We start from the raw sequence: 22,274 nt of genomic DNA on the forward strand, positions 1-22,274 counted from the left end.
TACAGAGTAGTAACCACAGCTGAGGCAATCCATCAACAGCGTGGATTATTAGCTCAGGGGAGAATGCCAAAGCACACAAAGCCTACAGCGTTGTAGGCTACACAAAAGGCTGGAAAACACAAGCATGTGCTACATGCTTCTATCTACTGAAGCATACACTGTTTGTAGCAATGCCAAATAAAATATGCAGAAGATTTTGTATCCTTTAAACTGATATTTTATAGTCTCAAAATTACAGTCATTGAAGAGTCGATATTTATTAGCATTTCCACAATCTGAGCAGTACTATTAATAAAACCAGAGCAGATGGAAGCTGCTCTCATATGTTGTTGGTGGTTTTCTTCTGGGGCAGGAGGAATACTAGGCAATAATGATTCCTCCACAGGAATTTATAGAGAGATTCTAAAGACAAAATATTCTATTGGGTATTCTTTTTATTCATTAAAAATACTTGCCTCTACAAATCCTTACAATATAAGGCAAAAACAACTTAGTACCATCTGCACTGGCATAATTTAATAAAGAAAAAAGCTGATTCTGAACATGCGTTGCTTTTTCATAGAGCTTTGAACAGGAAACTGAACTTGGTCTTGTATAATTGTTAATACTTTTCATGTTCTTACATTTTTTTATGCTCTCTAGCTAAAAAATGTTAACCCACCAGTAACAGAGAAATGACATGATGTGATGTATGCCTAGACTTTAGATCAGCAAACCAGAAAGTAAAGTAAGAGTCCCAACAGGCATTTTAAGCATTTTTTCAAGCATCTTTCACCCAAGTTTTTGAAAAATTGTTTATCTTTTCTAAGAACTAAAAAAAAAAAAAAAAATTAAAGTTCTCAAGCCAAAATACTTAATAATGTCCACTGAGTTTTAAAATGGAATTATTTCCCTTTTCCATATATACTCCTTTCTATATATACACACAAATATATGGAAATGGATATAATTCACTTGGGTCTTCAACAGATATCTTTGAAATAACATGAGAGATGATAAAATTCAAGTGCTCTGAAGGCAATTATAACAAAATAGGAATAAATAAGAGGATTTCTATTTCAAAATATTGTGCAGTTGGTCCAGAGAAAATAAAAATAATGTACTTACCACTGTGTTACTTTTTTCTCCCTGCTGCTTCTTCTTCCCTGAGCTTTCAAAGTCAACATTCTGTTTAAGAGAAAGTTACAAAAATTTTAGTCAACCCTATCACTATTAGATAAGAACAAAGTGATATTATATTGTATTGGATATGTATTTTGCTTTCAAAGTTTTGGTTTTGTTAAAAAGAAAAGCTGTACATGTGTGTGAACAAGAACTTGAATATTTCAGAGTACTTGAAAGATTTTCCAAGGTAGTAAAACTGCACATATACTTTTGAAGGAAATAATTCTTTTACGTACAAAACATTGTTTTTTATCCTACCGTTATTTTAAAGCATTCTGTCTATAAAGTTGTTTCATTTTTACTCCTTTTATAATTACTGTTTTAAAATATTAAATATCACACAGATTTCTCTTGTACACAGTTCTGAAGAAAACTAAGAAAAAATACATCAAAAATTAACCCAACATAAAAAGAGCACATTTTTGTATTATTAACTTCAGGAATTTTCTAGAAAGTTGCACCACATAAGGCATAACAGATCTCCGACACTAGCTTCACTGAAGTAGGACAACTATAAACAAACAAAAACATCCAGTGCATTTGACCAAACACACTCAATATCAGCAGCTAGACCTATGGAAAGGATAAATTTTGCCTCTAACAAAGACAGAAGCAGAACATATCTTCAGAGGGATTAAATGTCACCGTGGTCAGACAGATTATCTAACTGAGCACAAAGTCATGTAGAACAGCTAAGAAGCTAAGTCAGGCAGAGTATAATTTTTCAAATTTGCAGTACACAGAAAATAATTTAAATTGTGGGGATCGCAGGTAGTAGCTTCATTCAAAGGATTTACCTGTAAATGGAACTGTATTTCATGCCTTTCCAATAAAAGCAGAATAAGCCCACCATGAAATTGTCATAAGAGTAGGAGGGACCTCAACTAGTTCAGATCATCACCTTCCTACTTGTTTTGCAGAAGTGGTAACAGGTACTTTGGATGACCAGTGACAAGTTACTCTCGAGGTAACAATACCTAATGAAATCCTACTGAACTGTGCTCTAGCACATGCTATCAGCCACATCAGACTGAGTCTCAGTATCTGTCAGGTTTCTCCAACCAAAAAGGCACAGCAGAAAAGCCCTAGCACTCAGCTTAAAGGATGGGGAGAGTACTTGGAGGAACTATCATGTGTTCCTCCTGTTTTTACCATTTTTTAAGTATAACCCAACTGCTGCTAGAAAATGCTTACCAGATGGGCTGCTGGACTGTCCCAGCAAGCTGTTCCAATCACTGTACCCCGAGGGGTGCTCACATCTACATGAACAAACATTTCTTGTTCCATCTACGTATTTCAGTTCCAACTTACCACTGGCTTTAGCCTGTGGAGGGTGGAAGCAAGGACAGGTAGCCTGGGAGAAACAGAGATTGTCCAAGTGGACAAGGATCAGGTTAGGAAAGTTAAAGCACTGATAAAATGAAATCTGGCTGGGGCATCAAGGGCAACAAGAAAAGCTTCTATAAGATGGCTTCTTTGCCACCCATAGGGAGCTGGACAAACTTGAGAAGTGGGTCCATTTGAACTTCATGAAGTTCAAAAAGGCCAAGTGCAAGGTGCTGTACTTAGGATAATCCCAGGCTGGGAGGAGAAATCATTGAGAGCAGCCTTGTCATGAAGGACTGGGAGGTTCTTGTGAATAAAAGCTGGACATGAGGCAAGAGTGTGCACTTAGAGCCCACAAAGCCAAAGGCATCCTGAGCTGTATCTGAAGAAACATGGCCAGCACGTCAAAGGAGGTGAGTCTGCCTCTCTTCTCTGCCCTTGTGCCACCCCACCAATAGCACTGCATCCAGAACAAGAAGAAATTCTTTACTATGAGGGCGATGAGGCACTAGAACAAGTTGCCCAGAGAAGCTGTGGATGCCCAATCTCTGGAAGTGTTCAAGGCCCGGTTGGATGCAGCCCTGCGCCACTTGAACTAGCGCCTGGCATCCCCATCCATGGAAGGGGGTCAGAATTTGATGACTTTAGGGTCCGTTCCAGCCCAAGTCTTTCTATAGGTATGTGGGTGATAAAAGCAAGACCAGAGAATATGTGGGCCCTCTCCAGAGGAAATGGGAGACCAGGTTACCTGGGACATTGAGAAGGCTGAGACAATGAAGAACTACCAGCTGTAGGCAAAAATCAGATTAGAGACCATCCAAGGAACCTGAAGGTGCCAAAGTCCATGGGACCTGATGAGGTCCTGAGGGAAGCAGCAAAGGAAATAGCTAAGCCACTATCTATCATACTTGAGAAGTTGTGGAAGTTCCCAGTGATTAGAAAAGGTATACAACCACCATTTCTAAAAAGGGAAATTAAGATCCAGGAACTATGGGTCAATCAGTTGCACCTCAATGCTCAGCAAAGCATGCAGCAGATCCTTTCGAAGCAATGCTAAGACACACAGAAAGTAAGGAGATGATTTGTGATAGCCAACATGGCTTCACTAAGTGCAAATCATCCCTGAGAAATTTGGTGGACTTCCACAATGCGGTTACATTTCACTTCCTCATCATTTTTCCAATTGTTTTTGGAGGACTCTGAACGCATATTCATGTACCCAGAACATTAGTGGTAAACTTTCACACAACAGATCAGGAAGTAGGGTTACACTTCAGCATACTGACTGACAGTGAGTAACACCCAAGCAGTTTTTACTTTTTCCCACCTGTTTAAGGAAAAAAAAAAAAAAACAAGAAAAAAAAAAAAGGAGGGCAGGTAAACCACAACGAGCTCTTCATTTCAGGAAGGGTTGGAAACAAGTATCTTAAACGTTCCTTGTTTCAGAGACATTTCAGGCAGCCTTCAGCCCATGACAACCATCCTCCATTCTGAATACTGAAAACAGTGAAAACTGCAAATTATTTCTTTAACTAATTCCAGAAGAGTATTGCAGAATCCAGATTATCTGTGCTTGTCCTTAAACATCCATTCATATTCAGTAAGAAAGTACGTTTAGCTAAAAAGACCTCAGATCAATCAAGATTATTCATACTAGAGACTCACATTAAGCAGAAATGGATTCCACACTGCGCTACTAAAATCTATCCTGTAAACCAAGAACAATTTTAGGGCAAGGAAACCAGTTATATTTTTTCCTTTTGGAGCTGGGATCAGGAAGAGGAGGGGTTCCGAAGCCAACTGAGGAAGTGCAACTGCATGCACAATCAGTATCACTGTTCTCATGAAGCAGGATTTGCCTTCACAAAGACACCAATAATCAGAATTTTGTATTAAGTATCAGGGGAGTATACACAGATGTGCTTAATCATTTCATACACAACGATAAGAAATAAGTTTTACTGTCAGTGGTTACTGGCAAGATTCTGATTCAGCCACAACCTGCGACACTGGTGAGAAATGTGTGCCTCACAGTGAGCTAGATTTGAGCAAACAAATAACATATGATTTTGACTGAGGAAACAAAAGATAAACACAGCTGGGAAAATATTTATCTCTAGATAGTATACCTTTTGAAATTAAACAGATATTTTGCACAATGTAGAAAGGTCTACAGACCACAGACGGTTTAGTTAATCTCGGATTCCCCAACTGTGGAACAGGGAGGAGTAAGAGGGGAGGACCAAGGAGCCACAAAGGATTCTCAAGAAAAAATGAATCTTGCTTTTCCTGGAAGCAGATGCTGTCGTCACGTCTCACTGTTTCTGGTGTCTGAACCAAAGCCAGACATTTAGAGTGAAGCAAAGAAACAATGACTCATTGACCAAAAAATCTGACAAGTTTCAGGAGCAGCACTATCTTTTTACTGATCTTGGGTGGACAAATCTAAGATGTTAATAATGAAACATTATTTAAGTGGCATGAGACTGACATACTTGAGGATTTATTACCTCCTAGGACCAATGCTGTCACAGCTGCTGACCATCCAGAATCCTTTAATGCAGGAACAGGACAGCTGATGGTGCATTCTAAGCAAGCACACAAAGATCCACATTTGCTTCCAGCATGCCCCAAAGTAACCTGCTGGTATACTGCAGAGGACATGCAGTTGAGAAGTGTTCTGCCAAGGGTAAGCTTACCGACATGGAATGGAAAAGGCACTTTGATAGGTTCTTGGACTAGCTGTCCTACATGAATTAAATTTTAATATTAAGAGTTACATTGTTCTGCCAAATTATCTACAGTTCCATTACAGATATTTTTAAGTATCTTAAAATTGAATGGAATGCCTTGAGTGTGACAAAATGAAACTTTGTTTATTATTTACAATACCATAACAACACTTTTGTACAAAACAGTTAAGGAAACACATTCATACTTGCACATATACAGATAAAAGAGATCTGCTGGATTTTATGGTTGATTACTTTCCCTTGTTGAAGCTGGTCAAAGAAGGGTCTGGTTTCCAAGGCATAAAGGAAGACTGCACCTGTGACCTCAGTTTTTTTAAGAAGGTATTTCCAAATTTTTTATCTAATCTGTGTGGATATAGCTTCAAAAACTCTTCCTGTCTAAGCATTCGGAGAGTAAATTGTGATTTTGCAACAAAACAGACATACCTAGACCTTGAAAAACTTCTTGAGATTCAAAACTTCATTTTACAGTAGTGGAACTAGTGCAGAAATGATCAGTATGTCTGCATTTGATCTCACAGTGAAACACTGCTACAGTGCACATGCACCAGATTGGAAGAGTTTCAGAATTCAAACTGCAAGGAATCATTTATGAATCAGGATGCCTGTTTCCCAAACCATAAGCTTCAGCACATACGCTCTGAAAAGTTATTCTGTAAGAACAAAATACCATGTTGCTATTAAGCATAAACAATTATATCTACAATACCATCAGAAGGCCTAGCTGTTACAGATAAGAATCCCACTGTGACTTTTAATTACCTTTAAACCCCATATTCTCCATAAAATCAGTAAGATACAGCACTATTTTACTTCGTTTCCTCGAGTATTCTGAACAGAATGATGGAGTTGTTAGGGACCCCTCCCGGTCACATTGTCCAACCCACCACCAACACTACCACATTAGGGCAAACTTCAACATTAAATGCAACAAAGTAAAACTCTACTTTCCCGTTAAGGTCAATGTCAGCTTGTCAGATGAAGAAGATCAGTTGGCTTTTTTAGAAACATTTCCAGGGGAGAAAGTTGAGATTTGGTGATTTTTGTGAACCATGGAGATACATGTTTATGTGTCTCCACTTTAACAAAATTGTCTAGTCCATCTAATTACTCTTAGGTACTGATTTTCCAAGTGCAAAAAAGCAACAGAATAAAGACACATTTATTCAATAATTTATTAATTCATAACATACAATGTTCCATCTCACATTAAAGGTATCAGAAAAATCTCTTTACAGAACCAAGATGGCTTTTCTCAATCTATTCTACTTCACAGAAAATAACACATATTCACCAAAGTAGATTCAGAGTTCATAGACTTGCAATTTATTAAATTCTATAAACCAGGGTTGCTTTCCAGAATGGTAGATGTGAATGGGGATTAAATTGTAGCTGTATTCTGTTGCTAATCATCCTGTTTAAGGCTTTACTGTCTCTGCTACTCTGATGCCATTGCATTAGCTCAAATAACCAGAAACTAAGCAAGGAATAAAAAGAGAGTCACAACACTTGATTTTCCAATCCAAATTAACGCTATAAATCAAGAATTTTAGGAAGGCTTTAAAATATTGATATTCCTGGCATCCTTAAATGTTGTGTTCATTTGATACACACTTTTTACAACACAAAAATAAGCAAGTTTAGTGATCTCTTTTCACAACAACTTGATTCTTGTCTTTGAAGTACACAATACAGCCACACCTGAACATAATAAAAGACAAGAAGCAAAACAAGCACAAGAGAAAACTATTCAGGGTCTTCAATCAAGAAGACATGGCTTGCTAGACCACTTACCTTGGCCTCACAGACCATTTTTAGGGACCACCAAACCAACACATTTCAGAACAGCAACAGTCTGTACCCCTTGCACTATCACAACTCTTTGCCAAGCTATTTTTCTCCAAGTGACACTTGCGCTAACTCACTAACTAAAAGCGAGTAGCTGCATCAAGATACACACCAAGGTCTGGTTAACCTTGAGGAAGCTTTGTTGTTAGTGGTTACACAGAGAATCCATCTGGATTCAATCTACAAATTAAAAAGTAAAAAAAAAAAAAAATCCATCCATCCTTTGTAAGTTATGACAACTTTCATTCAAGTATCAGCTATTCCAAAGATTTCCACTGCTGCTGCAGAACTGACAACAACTTTTGGGAGAACTGAACATGTCTTTGTCACATGAGGAGGCCAATTAGCACCACAAACAATGTGACATGAGAACTCAGGATAACAAGAGACACTACAAATGCAAGAGAAAACTATTTAGATCTGGTGCACTCACCCTTTGCTTCTATGTGACCTTCTTCACCCTTTCCCCTCTCAATTTTCTAGTTTCCCATCAGCACATCGAACCCAGACAGTGACTACACCAAAAGGTCAGAACTCTTTCAGTCCTACTTGTTAGCTGCAGAAAATGTGCTCAGACCTCAGCCTTCTTTCACAGTAGCACAAGAGAGACTGATGATGAGAAAGCAGAGTAATGTGGAAAATTCAGAAAACCAATAACAAAGAGAGTAAGAATACTTAAGAGACAGAATATACCAACAGAATCAGTAGTAAGATTAATAACTAAAAACATGAAACTGAGTCATACACACACACTAAACAACACTAGAATGTACACCACTGTTTCTAGAAAGGACACATTTGATCTAAATAAATAGCATAATACAAGTTTAAGCACCTATTATCATGACCCTTATTTCTTTTTGCCTACTGTCATTCATCAGATAAACCCTTTCACCTCTTCTACTTCATCAAGACCACATCCTTTATCAGATAATTAAATACTTTATTCGTGCAGTACTTCAGAAATATGGCACCATGTCTTATAACAATATATAAAATATTGGGCATGCATAAAATACTAGTGGCAGCCAACACCCACACTCCTCTGTGCAAGGAGTGCTTGTCTAAACATTGCATTAAGTAGATGATGATTCACTAGTAGATAACATGTTAACTACTTAGTATGAGGAAAAGAGAATTTAGAAACTCAAATTGGTATGACTACCAAGCACAAGGGAAAGCACATGAAATAAGAACTTTTGGCAATGATTTTAGGCACAATATTTAACTGTCTACTAAATTCTCCAATAGCATGTGAAACTTAAACAAATCCCAGGATGAGTCATTCATCTGAATGACCCCAAGATTGTCATAGACTGTGCATTCCTATGTTAAACCACAAGTGATCTAAGGTTCAAGTCCTCTTGGACAACATTTAAGTACAGGTGTTCAATACCCCAGCTGAACAGTCTATTGCTTACCCATCAATAAGAAGATTAGTAAAGGTGGTATATTTCTCTCATGTAAAACATAGGCAAGCAGACATACCCTCAATACACCTGATGAATCAGGCAGATACTTTGCCAGTTATGCCACAGCTTTGTGCGCCACAACACAAAATCGGACCCTGGACTGTTTCAGACTATCAAAATACAGAAGGCTGTGGCAGAATTTGGCTTACAAGTTTTACCAATTCTGTGAATGTTTGTGGCCCTAAATGTATGAATTCATCTTGTGCCTGTGGCCTTTTCTTGCTAGTGGCTAGTCCAGAAGATTCTGCAACACAGTTCGGGCTCTTAATCAGCTGATGCTTTATATTTGAATTTATCAATTATGAATTAAATACTAAAATGTTAGAACCAATAATCACCTAGCCGTTGTCTGAAATATGTTATAAAACAGGTACTATTCCAATATCCATAGGAACTGGATGAATCTTCTACATTTCACGTATTCCAGAAACACAATTTTACAGTATAAGGGATATTTCAAATTTAAATTCTTTCAAAAAGAGAAGAAACTATCAGCAAACAATTGCTATAATTGTATACTTAATAACAGATCTCAGTTATTAACAATGACCAGCCAAGTCATTGTTAAGGTATGTAAATTCCTGAGTTCTCTTTCCTTCCAGGGCAGAGGTGAACAGTGCTAGTCAAGCAACACTTAAATCTATTTTTAGACATCATTTCCCCCCCCATATGTGTAGAAGCATAACTTTCCAATAACAATTGTTATTATGAACCATTTACTTCCTTCTGCATTTATTTTGCTCCGTACTGCTTTACAAAATTAAATTAGGAGACATTGCTGACCAGTTTGATTACAAATACAATTTGCAATCTGAGAACCTGCTTTCAAAATTGTTAAATATTCATAGCCACAACAGAAATTAACCTCAGCTGTGATCTTAACATACAAAGTGATACAAAAATACTTGGGTGTTATTACTTGTCTGAGTGGGTTTAAACAAAAAAAGAACTATCAGATACTTGTTATAGCTTCAACTGTCAATTACTGTGCACACCAATTCACTGTCATGACAGTGTATCATTAACTCACCCTACACACACACTATGAAAAGCAATTCTTGAATATCACTGTTCTCTATAAACAGTAGCAAAGGAAGACACCAAGAGGAATAACACACTTCTATGTTCAAAACAGGAATTAGATGGTGGACTTGGAACAATGCAGAATTAGAGATATGGATTTTTTAAAACACACTGATCTCAAGAAGGGTATATCCCCAAGGCAAATGTCTGTTGTTAGAACTTTTTTTGTAAGTTGTGGACAACTAAACAGATGTCTGACTGGAAGGTGATGTTTCCTGTTTGAATTAATATTAAATTTGTAACTAACTGCAACAGCTACTGGCTGTGACTAAACATATAAAACATCTAACCAAAAAGTATTTTTACCCTACTACACTTCACACAGGCATGCACCATCTGTCACCAGGGTATGATCTGTTACTCTGTAACACTATCACATTACTCTTGAAAAGACTAATGCTGCTGCTTAATCTCATGGTTTGAGCCAATTTCCAAACACTAAGCCTTGGCTTGCTGTCAGATCTCATTACCTGCCTGAGAATCAATGATAGAACACAACTGTCACTTTTTACCACATAATTTAAAGTCACCCAAACCTCGTGTTGCAAGCTAATTTATATTCTACAAATACTACTCCAGAAGTGATTTGTTTTGTGGATGAAAAGGAGCTATAAATTCCCCCCAGACTTTTACTATGTAACAGCATAACAATCCTCCTCTAACACACAAAACAACCCGGGACCACAAGCCACCTGAATTAAAAACACAAACAGCTTATTAAGGTAGTAAAGAATTTCTATCATTTGAAATTGCAGAGCTGCAAGGTAATTAATCCCCAGCTCACAAGAAAATTTTAGGAAATTAATATGTTAAATTCAACTTATTGGAAAATAATTTTAGGTTTTTTCCTGTCTAAAAAAAACCAAACAACCCTCTGCTGATTAAACTTGCAGTAACCAATGCAGAGATAGCTTCTGAATATGAAACAAACAAAACCACAGTTGTTATTTAAAATTCTGCGTAGATGGAAGTATCTAGAAAAGAACAGGATATGAGTTTGTTATGTTCCCTCTGACAATAAGGTTACAGTGAGGGTTGTTTTACCTCAATTCTTAATGACTTTTTACTAAACTTAATCTAAACCGACACAGTGTAATATACAGTAATGGTTGTTTGTGTGTAGTCTGCAAATCACCGGTAGGTTTCTCCTCATTCCCCATTTCTCACTCTTTGAAGGATCATCTTGGAAAGAGATATCACCTAGAGGAATGTGCCCTTCACATACTGACAGAAGCACTACAAAACTGCATGCTCTAATATGCATTTTGAAGATATATCCATGCATCTTCTAACAACCGGGTTTTTTGTAGTTGCCCATTACAGTTCAAAGCGTCTTCCAGTTATAACTGAATTGCATATTAGATTTGAAAGCCAAATAAGAGGCTTATAGGGGTTTCTGGATACAGCTCCACTCTCACTCCTGAGTAAAGACAAACGCAATTAGACATTAACTCTAAAAACAACTTGACATCTGTTTGATCTAATCTAAAAAAAAAAATATCAATTTTTCTGGATCTTTCATATCTTCTCCAATAACCTAATAAAAGATCTAGACAAAACAATTAAATCTGTATTTAAAGCTTTCATAGCAATAAAGCAAGTCACTTGTTTACCTGCAGATTACTGAATTCTACTTTCTTAGAGAAAAAAACTGTGCTAGATGACACCTCTGTGCAATATTCTGTCTAGTAATAAGACAATAACTAAAAAACAAAATAAAATCAACCTTTTCCAATAGGTTTATTATTAACATGCCAGTCATCTTTGTTAACCAGTGAAAAAGCACTAGAAATTTTTTCTAGTATGGAAAAAATCTCAGTAGTAAAGATCATTAGTGAGATGAATGGACTAAATCCATTCTAGATACCAGCTTTCATTTTAATACCATTAAGGGCTCAGAACTAAGACAGATTTAAAATAATGGATAAAATCATCCAACACAGTTTTAATGCATGCGCTCTCTGAAACACACATAGTCCAGCTTTCCCATAAAACTATACAAATCTAAAAATACCTTTGAAGTTAACAGTTGTCTGGTGTTTACATCAGTAGGAGACTGGGCTGAGAATAAATGCTAACACCATGACATATAAAAACAGAGACCAGAATGACCTAGTGCTATTAGCAACTCATTTAAAATGAAAGAAACGTTCTCAACAGCTGTGATTAGATTGGCAGGCCAGTATCCAAACCCGAAATAGCAAACACTGAGACAGAGCTTAGCCAATTTATCTAACACCCACTCACTAGCTTAAGTCTCATGAGTCTTAAACTTAGATCTTGCTACAGGTAAAAATGCCTGGGTAATCGCTCCCTACAGAAACCACATTTTTATCTTCTATCAGTTATTGTTTGCTTTAAATGCACATGTAAAGAAAACTACAGGGAAATTTAAAAGAGGAGTCTTGACTCTTAGTCAAAATTTGACTCTTTACAAGGGATGGGAATAAAAAGGAAAACAAGGAAAAGGGAAATATCAAAATATAGAAACAGGAAAAGAAAAACTTGGTAGGGTTGCTAACATCTCGTATCAGTCCAAGGTTTCTCATAGACCTAGTACAATCTACAGGTGATCCTTGCAACAACAAAGTCCTCAATAATGTGAGAGTCCCTGAAGAGTCATCTCTCTTGCTTCCTCATCTACTCCATTGTGATTTCTTGTTGGTTAGCCCATTCTTCTCCACTACTGTACTGTTTCTTCTTTTTCAGCATTTTTTTTTTTTTACACCCAAGTTTTTTTCCACACCCCAAGTTCCTTCCCCTGCCTCTCAGTGTCCCTGACACATTCCCATCTCAGAGGAATGCTCCACATCATGAGCATGTCTGGGATTGCCTACTTAAATTCAATGCATAAAAACCAGAACATAATCTCAACCACAAGCAAAAATGTTCTTATCACATGCTTTGATTACCCTGCCCATTACTGACCCACAATGATCCTCATTTCTTTATCCCTTGAGTCCCTGTAGTCACACTTGTCCCCTACCCCAAACACCCAAAACAAAATCTTAAGCCTACAAACTTGCAGCATTTATTACCAAAATCATTTCTAGGACACTGCTTGACTGTAACGGTTGTTGAAGTACCTCTATTCTCCCCTTTTCCATTAAAGACATAAACAGCTTATTTTCACTTATTTTTTCAAACTATTTTCTCATTCAAAATCAAAAGGAAGACTCCTTCTTAGTCAATAAAGTGAGGTTCTATCACCTTGATCGATTCTTCAGAGCAACATCTGACAGCATCCGCACACAGATACTTAAAATGAATTCCCCGTGTATTCTTTCTCGTTTTCCTTATCTCTCACATTCACAACACTTAAAAATAAAATCCTGACAGTTACCAGGCTGCTGTTGTGCAAATACTGCTGCTCATCACACTAACCAGTGTTTGTCACCACCACCCCCCTCACATCATGTGCTCCTCTATCCAGCTAAGTCACTCTACCCCGTCCTGAAGGACATACAACCTGTTGTCTATTCTACATTTGTGTTGAATTATAACAGGCAATTCCAGTTTGCTTACTAAAACTCCTTTAGGTTACACAGAGGGTGACCATAACGCTTAGGAAAAGAATGGATTTTACCCACTCTGCATGAAAACGCACCACACGTTACACCTATAAAAATATAAGCATAAAAACCAAAAGGAGCAGCTATGCTGGTACAAGCATTTGGGCTTTCTAAGAAGAAAACTTAAAAGCTGACATATCTACCTGGGCTGCTTCTTTACTGCCCCAAATAGTAGCAAGCAAAAATACAAATGAAGTTTAAAAAAAATTCAAGAGAAAAAAATACATAATTCTACCTTGATAGGCAGCAGTCAAGCAATTTCCTTAATATCTGAAAGAAGGTGGTTTTTTTCCCCTTGTGCTCCAGTTAGCTAACTCCAGCTGTAGAAACTACCTTCATGAAATGGTTCAGGTTGGAAGCAATCTTAAAGATCATCCAGCTCTAATGCCGCTGCTGTGGGCAGGCACACCTTCCACTGGATAAGGTTGCTCAAAGCCCAGTCCATTCTCGGATGGAGCATTCACAGCCTCCCTGGGCAACCTTTTTCAGTGCATCACAACCCTCACAGTAAAAAATTTCTATAATATGCAATCTAAACCTTCTCTCTTTCAGTTTAAAGCCATTCCCTCTTGTCCTTTCATTACATGCCCTTGTAAAAAGTCCCTCTCTGGCTTTCTAGTAGGCTCCCTTTAGGTACTGGAAGGTGCTATAATCCCTTCCCAGAGCATTCTGTTCTCCAGACTGAACACCACAAACTCTCAGCTTTTCTTCACAGAAGAGGTGCTCCAGTCCTCCAGCCATTTTCACGGCTCTCCTGTGGACCTACTACAACAGGTATCAACTTGCAGAAAGTTCTTTCTCTTGATTAGACAGGAGGTATTTCAGTTCCAAAATAAATTACAATATTTGTAACTCGGAATAGAGACTTAGAGTAAGTCTGGAATACTTTTTACTTGAAGTCTGCATTTTAACACAAAGGGTAAGGAAGGATTGAAGGATCAGCAACAGCCATATAAGCATCTAAATTGAGCATGAGCATTCTCTTGCTTGAGCTCTACATAGCTTGAAGAAGACCACATAGGCTTCTACATCTAGCCAAGAGTCACAGGCAAATCACACAGTTTTGTATCCTCAAACAGCAGTAGTTACATGCAAAAGGTAAGCAGTGCTCTGTTCTCATTTATGCAAACTAGTTCAAGAGGGAGAGAAACGGAACACAAGAGTAAAACATTATTTCACATGGTATACTGGGGAAAATATGAATCCTCTAACCTAAAACCAGATTGAATAAAATTAATTATAGGACTACAATAATTTTCTGACTGATCAAAAAATTTAAAAAGTGAACCATTTGTCTGTTGAACAAGCCTAAAAAGGAATCAGATTGATCATCAAGTTCTTCTCAGTTTTCTCAATTACAAAAGTCTCCTATTTTGCCAAGCAAATGAAACATATTCGTTATGTTTATACACATTGGTATATTTTAACTCATTCTCACTTTAGTGGTCCTAACATTAGCATTCCATATATTTTAGGTGGACTCCTTTCATCCTTCACTTTCTGAAGTCTTCAGCTTAATACCCAAAAGTCATTGCTATAGCTTTTTTCTCTTCATTTAATTAACAGATGGACACTTCTCACTACTATGATATTAGCCCTTCTTAGATTTGATGTTTTCTAAGCATCTACTAAAATATCCCAAATCTCCGTTCGCAAAACCTAGCCATGATGATGACTAAAATATCCTTTAACTGATTTCTCTTTAAAATTGAGTAGAAAAGGAGTTTATATACAGACGATTTGGCTGAAAGCGTTCTTTATAAAAAGGAACAAATAAATGTTGGTGATTAAACTTTGTATTTGTTACGTACAATGAAAATCATATCATAGTAATTTATAATTTATCAAAAACAAGGAGGTTTTAAATACGCAATTGTTACTTGTCTCCTTTCAATGATAGGTCTGACTACAAATCCTTCTATAATGACTTCTAAGAGTATTGTATCCATCATCTTTTTTACCAACATGTTAGTATTAGTAGTACAAGACCACCTGCACATAAAAATTAAGTTTCCTGCACTTAGGGAGTCATCCTGTACATAACTGCAATTTGATGGTCCATAGCAAGCTATTTCTGCTTACCACAGTGGCTTATTGTTTTTTTCAGTTCTCAAAAGTCAAAAACAGGTAAAGCTAACAATCAAAACAGCACAGTCCTTTTCCCTCACTTTGTCATTTCTAGGCAGCTGGTTTAACCATCAAGCACACTCTTCCTAACAAGGGCTAGCAATTACACAGATCAACCATAAGCTTTCTCTTTTTCCTCCACACTGAGTACCCAACACTTCTTTCTTTATAAAGATTCTTAGAATTATTCTTCAGTCCTTAGTGAGCAGTATTTCCAATATCTTCATGTTGTATTAGAATAAAGCTGTGTTTTTTCTTTCTGCACATTTTTTAATAGATATTTTATTTCCCTCTTCCCTGTAACTGATGTTCACTTCAAGTCATTCCTTTTCGGGGAAAAACTATCATCTCTCTTTACCCTAAAACCAAGCTACTGCTTCATAACAGGAAAACACACTCCTTTTGCACTACTTACCTATCAGCTAGTTCACTTTTATCATCATCTGCCTTTGTCCTTATTGGCTCTTCAGCAAAAGAAATGTCAGAAGACCACCTGGACCTCCAGAAACACTATGCACCTGCCTTTTGTCCAAGTCTGGATGGCTAAAAATCTTTAAGGACATGAAAGCTGCAGTAAAACAACTTGATGGTAATAGGGCATTTCAAAACACACAGCACTTCCCATGCTACTTCCTTCTCTACAAATCAAAAGCAACTCATTCTTTTTGCTTTCTATGTACAAGGCTTCTTTGGACTGAACTTGATGCAAACTAGGTAGCTTCAAAATTCTGTGGTCCGTTTCTGTTCTTATTTAGTGACAGCCAAATTCCGTATTTCTCATACTGATGGGGACTCTTTTAGCATATCAATCTGTACAGCTCTCCACACCATTGTTGTATGATCCTCCAGACATAGCAGCGCTAAGGGATGTATACTTCTGCAAATAAATTTGTAAACACTTTTAATTCGTACTTCATATAAAAGAAAGTATTTTGTCAGAAAAGCAAACTACAGCACATCCATTACAGCTCCACACAACTGCTTAAGAGAACACTGAAAGTAAAGTATTTTATTAGGCATTTCTGTCTCACCATCATTTCTTCCCACTAGCAGGAATATATACTTTCATATTGTCACAGATACAATTGCATCATTAAGAAAAAAAACACAACAGGAGCCCAGGGGAAGCAAGAAACCAAAGGGTCAGAAGAAACTTGTCAGTAAGGTTTATAAATGGCACAGAAGCCATACAGCCATATCTTAACTGAAGAAATAGGCACTGACATTCAAAGACAACTGTCAGAAGGAAGTTTACTTGCATACATTAGCTAGCACTTGATTCTATCTCCACAGAACAATGTAGATATACAAGGAGAGAGGGAAGAGGAAGACAGAACGCGCCATGCTATTTAAGTACATTAGAACAAGTCTATGCATATTTTTCATCTGACATCACCACACACGTTTATGGCATTGTATATGAAGGTTTTATTTGCTAATTGACAAATAAGATTCAAGAACTGCTTACGTAATCTAAGCATGAATTTCTCAACATCTAGTTCTTTGCATACAATTAAACAAATTTCCCTAGATGGAGACAGGATGTTTTCCTTAGAATACCCATTTCTGGCCATGTGACAGCTTATTACACAAGCCAACTCTCTGATAACCTAAACCTGTTTAGACGCTGTTAGCAACGCACACATTTTAAGGGACAAACTTAACTACCCATGCTTCATGAGTCCTTAAACTAAAATACCATTCAACAAAGCAGTGTAAAATATGTTAATGTTGAAATGCCCATGGGCCTAAGAATTATTTCACCTATTGAGACAGCTTGTCCATACCTCTTCTGCACTACAGGGAACAGCAGGTTGACAGAACAATGAGTTCCTCAAGTGCACTGCCAAGATAAAATACATCTCATGCTAACTGGATCAACCTTCATAGCTGAACCACCTTAGATATGTTTTAGCAGGTGATTCATCCCAGAAATCATCAAATAAAACTAGGAGGGGGCAGTTTGGGGCAGCATTTATTGCTCCAAGGAAAAATGAATCAGCAAGTCAGGAAGGCTTATAGATTAAATATGCAAACCAGAGTTTACATAAGAATCTTGGAGCATGTCCAAAACCTAATGAAAAAAAGAAGCCACAAGAATACTGAAGGGACGGGATACAGGAGGTCTTCTTTAGTCAATATTGTTTTCTTTATACAGGTGGAAGTCTTGATGGTGAGACAATGAAATAAGGTTTTTCTTGACTGTAATTCCTTATAGCTTCAAAACTGTGTCCTTACATAAAGCATTGTTAGAAGATCAAATATAGTCTGTACAAGTGAAGATTTCAGGGTCTTGTCAAATTTACCTATCAGGCAGCAGGCAGGGTACAGATTACAGAAAGTAAAAAAACAGAAACAAACAAAAATCCAAAACAAAAACAAACAAACAAACAAAACTACCACTCTGACAGATTTTAGGTTTTGATGTTTGGTCTTAAGTTTCTTTCCTGTACTTCGGCTATACACAGATAGAAACTCACTTATGGTCTGTACTGTAAATACACATTGATACATTACCTTCATATTGGACCTAAGCATTTAGGATTGTGCTCACTGTGAATTTAGCAGCTTAACAAATTATAGCAACTTTCCCAGAAACCTATTGATTATAAAAAACTTTTGAAAAGCTGGAGAACACGAACTCAACTGGCATTAAGAAGCCTCTATCCAAGATGATCACAAAACATCTGGAACACTTATGAGGTCTCTTGTAATGCCCACAAATTTTTCATTTTTCATAACAACATGCTTTACAATTCAACTATTAAAGATATGTGTGCAGCCACAAGCCTATCGCAAAGGATTGCTTCCCAATCCTGTTCTTTTTACCCAGCAGACATTTTCTTCCCCTCATAAAGGCTCATTAATCAAGTCTGCTAATGAATCAACTGTTAGGAGTGAAAAAGGGACTATATTGAAGAGCAAACTATGCAAAGCAAAAAGAAATAAACTCTAGATTAACCGTACCATTTGAATTACCCCAATAAGACTTAAGTGTTTCAAAGTGAAAACAAGTAGATGCATAATGAGACTTGGATTATAAAACAATATTCTAATTTAACATAAAATTATTAGCAACATTCAAATATTTGCATATTATCTTATACATATTCAATGTTATTGAACAATATTAGTAGCATAAGAAAGGAAAGAACCTCCTCTAAATCCAAGCTGTACACGCCTGCCTGTTCTCTCTCCTTCGTTATTGTTAGCTAGGCAGTAAATTGGACAGTAACAGCTTGTTAGAAGCCCAGCCTATCTAAATGATAAAATTGTTTCTCTTTTGTGACAGTTTTTTCACAGCATCACTCGCTAGTGAACTGTGAAAGAAACCTCAGAAGTTTATCAGAAAAAGATGGCTCTTTATCCAATTCTCTGTAAACAAGGATCTACAGAAACAATAATTACAAAGCCCTCACACAATATATCAAGTGCTTTTAAGAGATATAATTAGGATTTTCCTCTCAAAAAAGAATATGCTCAAGATAAAAATTCTTGCCTTTATTTCTAACCTTTTTTATTAAAACACAGTCTTTCCCCACAAACCTCTTTTCAAGCAAAAGTTCCAACTTGTACTATCCTTTCATAATTTTTCCTAATTTAAATATCATAAGACTCTTGCATTTCTAAGCACACCATTTCTAAGCACACCATTTCTACAATACTACTAAGCATTTTTAAAAGTATTTTTGCCATTAAAATATTTCCCCTCTAAAAGTCAAACATTTTCTGTGGCTGGTTTGTGGGTGTATTCTAACTACATTCTTGAATCAGAGCAAGAGATGGCAAGAACAGAATAAAAAATGTGTTTGCTCAATGGACCTTATTCAGACTAGGACAGTATATTATCCTGCTCCAGTATACCGTGATCAGAATATACTGTGATCTACTGAAGATTTTTGTGGCACTTCAATTAGGTATACACATTAAAAAGAAAAGCCACATCATTCAAGCTGTTTTGTCCCTGTTCCCCATGTCCACTTTCTGAGAAGCTGCATGTATCCACTACTGAACTACGGGATGAAAAAAAACTTTTAAAAAAATCCCCTTGTTACATTACTAACAATGTAAAAGTATACAAAACCAAAACAGTATATGCATGCAACTGGGGGAAAAAAAAAAGCTGACTCCCCTCCAAAACAAAACCAACCCAGATCCTTACTCTAGATAGGAGAATAGTATCTAAATTAGCTGATCCAGCACAGAAATATTTGTTTGAAATTGCTTTTATTTTTTGCACATAGCTATTCAATTACCAAACGAATTATTAACTTGCATATATTATGTTGCATTCAAGGTAAACAAATAATGCAGAAAAATATACCAGAAGCAATGGAAGTCAGGTTGCCTCTACACAAGTGCTCTCACAGAGCCACATCAACTTTAAAATGTAGACACACAGACCATGTTCTGTGTCCCAAGTGCAGCAGACTGTGCCACTGCAGTGAATACCCCCAGTGTGTCTTGAGAGAAAGCAATCACAATTCACAGTTCTTTCACACTGGCCCTACAAGCTACTGCAATGCAAATTCAGCAGTTAAAAGTTTGTCATTCTTACATAAGAGGGCAAGACAAGATAGTATTAGTACCCTTACAGTGTAACTGAAACAGTCAGTGTGCCCAAAACATTTCTTTTCCCTTATCTTCTTCAACCACCTGGAAAATTCGTTCAACAGTCACCAACCCAAATCACTCCAACACTGCCAATCTACACCATAGGAGCCTGAATCAGTTTCTCAACTGGGACCACAGATTCACCAGGACTTCAAACAGTTTATTAAACCATCCACATGGATCTGTGAAAGAGAATTAAGAAGTGTTTTCAAGATGATGGTGTAAGGGGCCTTGCATAAAAACCAAGACAGTTTCAAATCCATGTATTTACTTACAGGGGGCCCCCTGGTGGTCTAGTGGTTAGGATGCAGCGCTCTCACCGCCACAGCCCGGGTTCGATTCCCGGTCAGGGGACTTCCCCAGGCAGATGGAGCTCGTCAGCCCTGTAAGGCCATCCATCTAAGAGAAGGTCACTCTAAACAAACCTACGTTCTGAGGACCTCACTGCCACTGTCCAAGCTTGCTCAGCCCCGGAAGATGAACCTCAGGATTAAAGGGTGGGCTCAGTTCAGCGCACACTGTGTCTCACCTAAAAAATCCACTGCGCAGGCTCAAAGGGTAATGACCTTTCCCAAATCTTCATTCGCGTAGACTGGCCATACTATTTACTTACACCAGAACTAAACACAAGACAACAAAGAGGTGGTAATGTGCAGCTTACCACCACAACCACCATCCTATCAACGTTCATTCTTGTCTTCTGTCAAATCTGAAGGTAATGCAAACAGAGAAAGTGGTGTGCCAAAACACAGAAAAGGCAGAAATTATTATCATCTCCTATGGCAGCCAAAACTGAAACATATGCACTGCTAGCAAGCTAGACGTCAAAACAGCTCCCTTTCTGCCACTTGTATGAACGGAGTTCTAAGTGAATTATCAGGTTAACGAAACATGACCAAAACCAGCAAGAAGTTACGTTCAGGACCTCAACTGAATTACTTCATCTTAAAGCACTACTGTTCTGGTGACTCTGAAAGAAAATCTATACCACATACACTGACATAAATACTCCCACAGCCCTCATGGGGAAATACAACTCCTTGCAACAGATGAGCTTTTAAAAATAGCTGCAATTATTTTAATTGGACCTGAGAGCTGTCTTTCATTTAGTTTAACCTAAGGTTTTCTTGAAAGTTTGGAGCCACAGCCGTTGGCAAGAGTGGAGACCGTTGCTTATAAGGAGTAGGATCTATTTCTGAGAAGCTTAGTCTGCCTAGTGAGCTTTTGTGGAGTACTGCCATACACTCTGTATGTTGTAGATACATTTTAAAATGTGGTCCTGGCTAGTACATTGGAATAATGCAGTAAGTCTAAGATGCATGCAGAACGCACCCATAGCCTCATCTTGACAACATTCTGAAGTCAGTTCAAATACAGTTCCAAAATATAGAAGAAAGAATGATGAATTACAGAAGAATAGTTTTGTTTAATTGTTTTTAAAACAGCCAATACATCCCACCCAAAAGAAGAAAGGTCGAATAAATCTACATTTCTAAGTTGATAAATGGAATCTTTGTTGAAAGAAACTATTCTTTGAGAGTCAGATCCTGATTAGCATTCAATATACAGCAGTAAAAATGAGTTTCATGATTCCTGGAAATTTGTGATTCTTAAAGTTTCTAAGACAAATGGGAGCAACAGAATTGTCATTAAAATAACTGCTTCTGCCACTTCCAGAACACTCGGAGACTTAACAAGCCCTAAACCCTCCATACTAATAGAACTGTTTAACACAGCTACCTTCTCCAAACACTGCTGGTATCAGCTCCCCATGGTGCCATGGCCAGCACAGCTAGAAACTATGAAGGATGGCAGAGTTGATGACTGTACTGCTACTTTCCTAGCTTGCTCAGGAATAAAAAAAATTGGGTCGTCCCTTATAGCTATGGAACTTACCTTCTAAAATTTTCCTAGTGCTTTTCCACCTACAGCCAAATTTTTGGATGACTGAAAATACTAACATAAGTATCCTATTAATTCAAGTTTATATCTAGCCAGCATTTCCCTTCATATACATACTGCTGGTCTATGATGTAAAGCCTGGAACAGCTTTCTTACCTCTTAACTAAAGAGAGCTGACTAACTTTCCTCTCCCATCTCGCAATCTTCCACGGAAGGTTAAAATTCCAGTTCAATGCAAGATATAAATCGCATACACAGTGGACTGTCAAACATGATGACTCTTCCAGATTACCTGTTCAAGTCTGTGACTATCTGGCATCCATGATACAAGTGCTCAGTGGTAACCTAGATCCCGTAAGTTAAGGGCTGAGGTGCAGCAGGAAAGTAAGAATTTTACACACCCGTAGAAGACA

At 37.4% G+C, this 22,274-nt stretch overlaps 1 protein-coding gene across 7 annotated transcripts in view; it reads right to left on the bottom strand.

The window, feature by feature from the left end:
* ERBIN (erbb2 interacting protein) overlaps window positions 1-22,274 on the bottom strand; it is a 111,446-nt gene that overhangs the window by 71,045 nt on the left and 18,127 nt on the right. For all 7 annotated transcript variants that reach the window (XM_051788344.1, XM_051788345.1, XM_051788341.1 and 4 more), the window contains one exon: window positions 1,108-1,167. The gene's annotated coding sequence lies outside the window, so the exon portion shown is untranslated. The remainder of the gene's footprint in view (window positions 1-1,107; window positions 1,168-22,274) is intronic.

Source organism: Manacus candei, unplaced genomic scaffold, assembly GCF_025592945.1.
Source record: "Manacus candei isolate 608988 ecotype Guabito, Panama unplaced genomic scaffold, ASM2559294v1 h1tg000024l, whole genome shotgun sequence".
NCBI classification, from domain to species: domain Eukaryota; kingdom Metazoa; phylum Chordata; class Aves; order Passeriformes; family Pipridae; genus Manacus; species Manacus candei.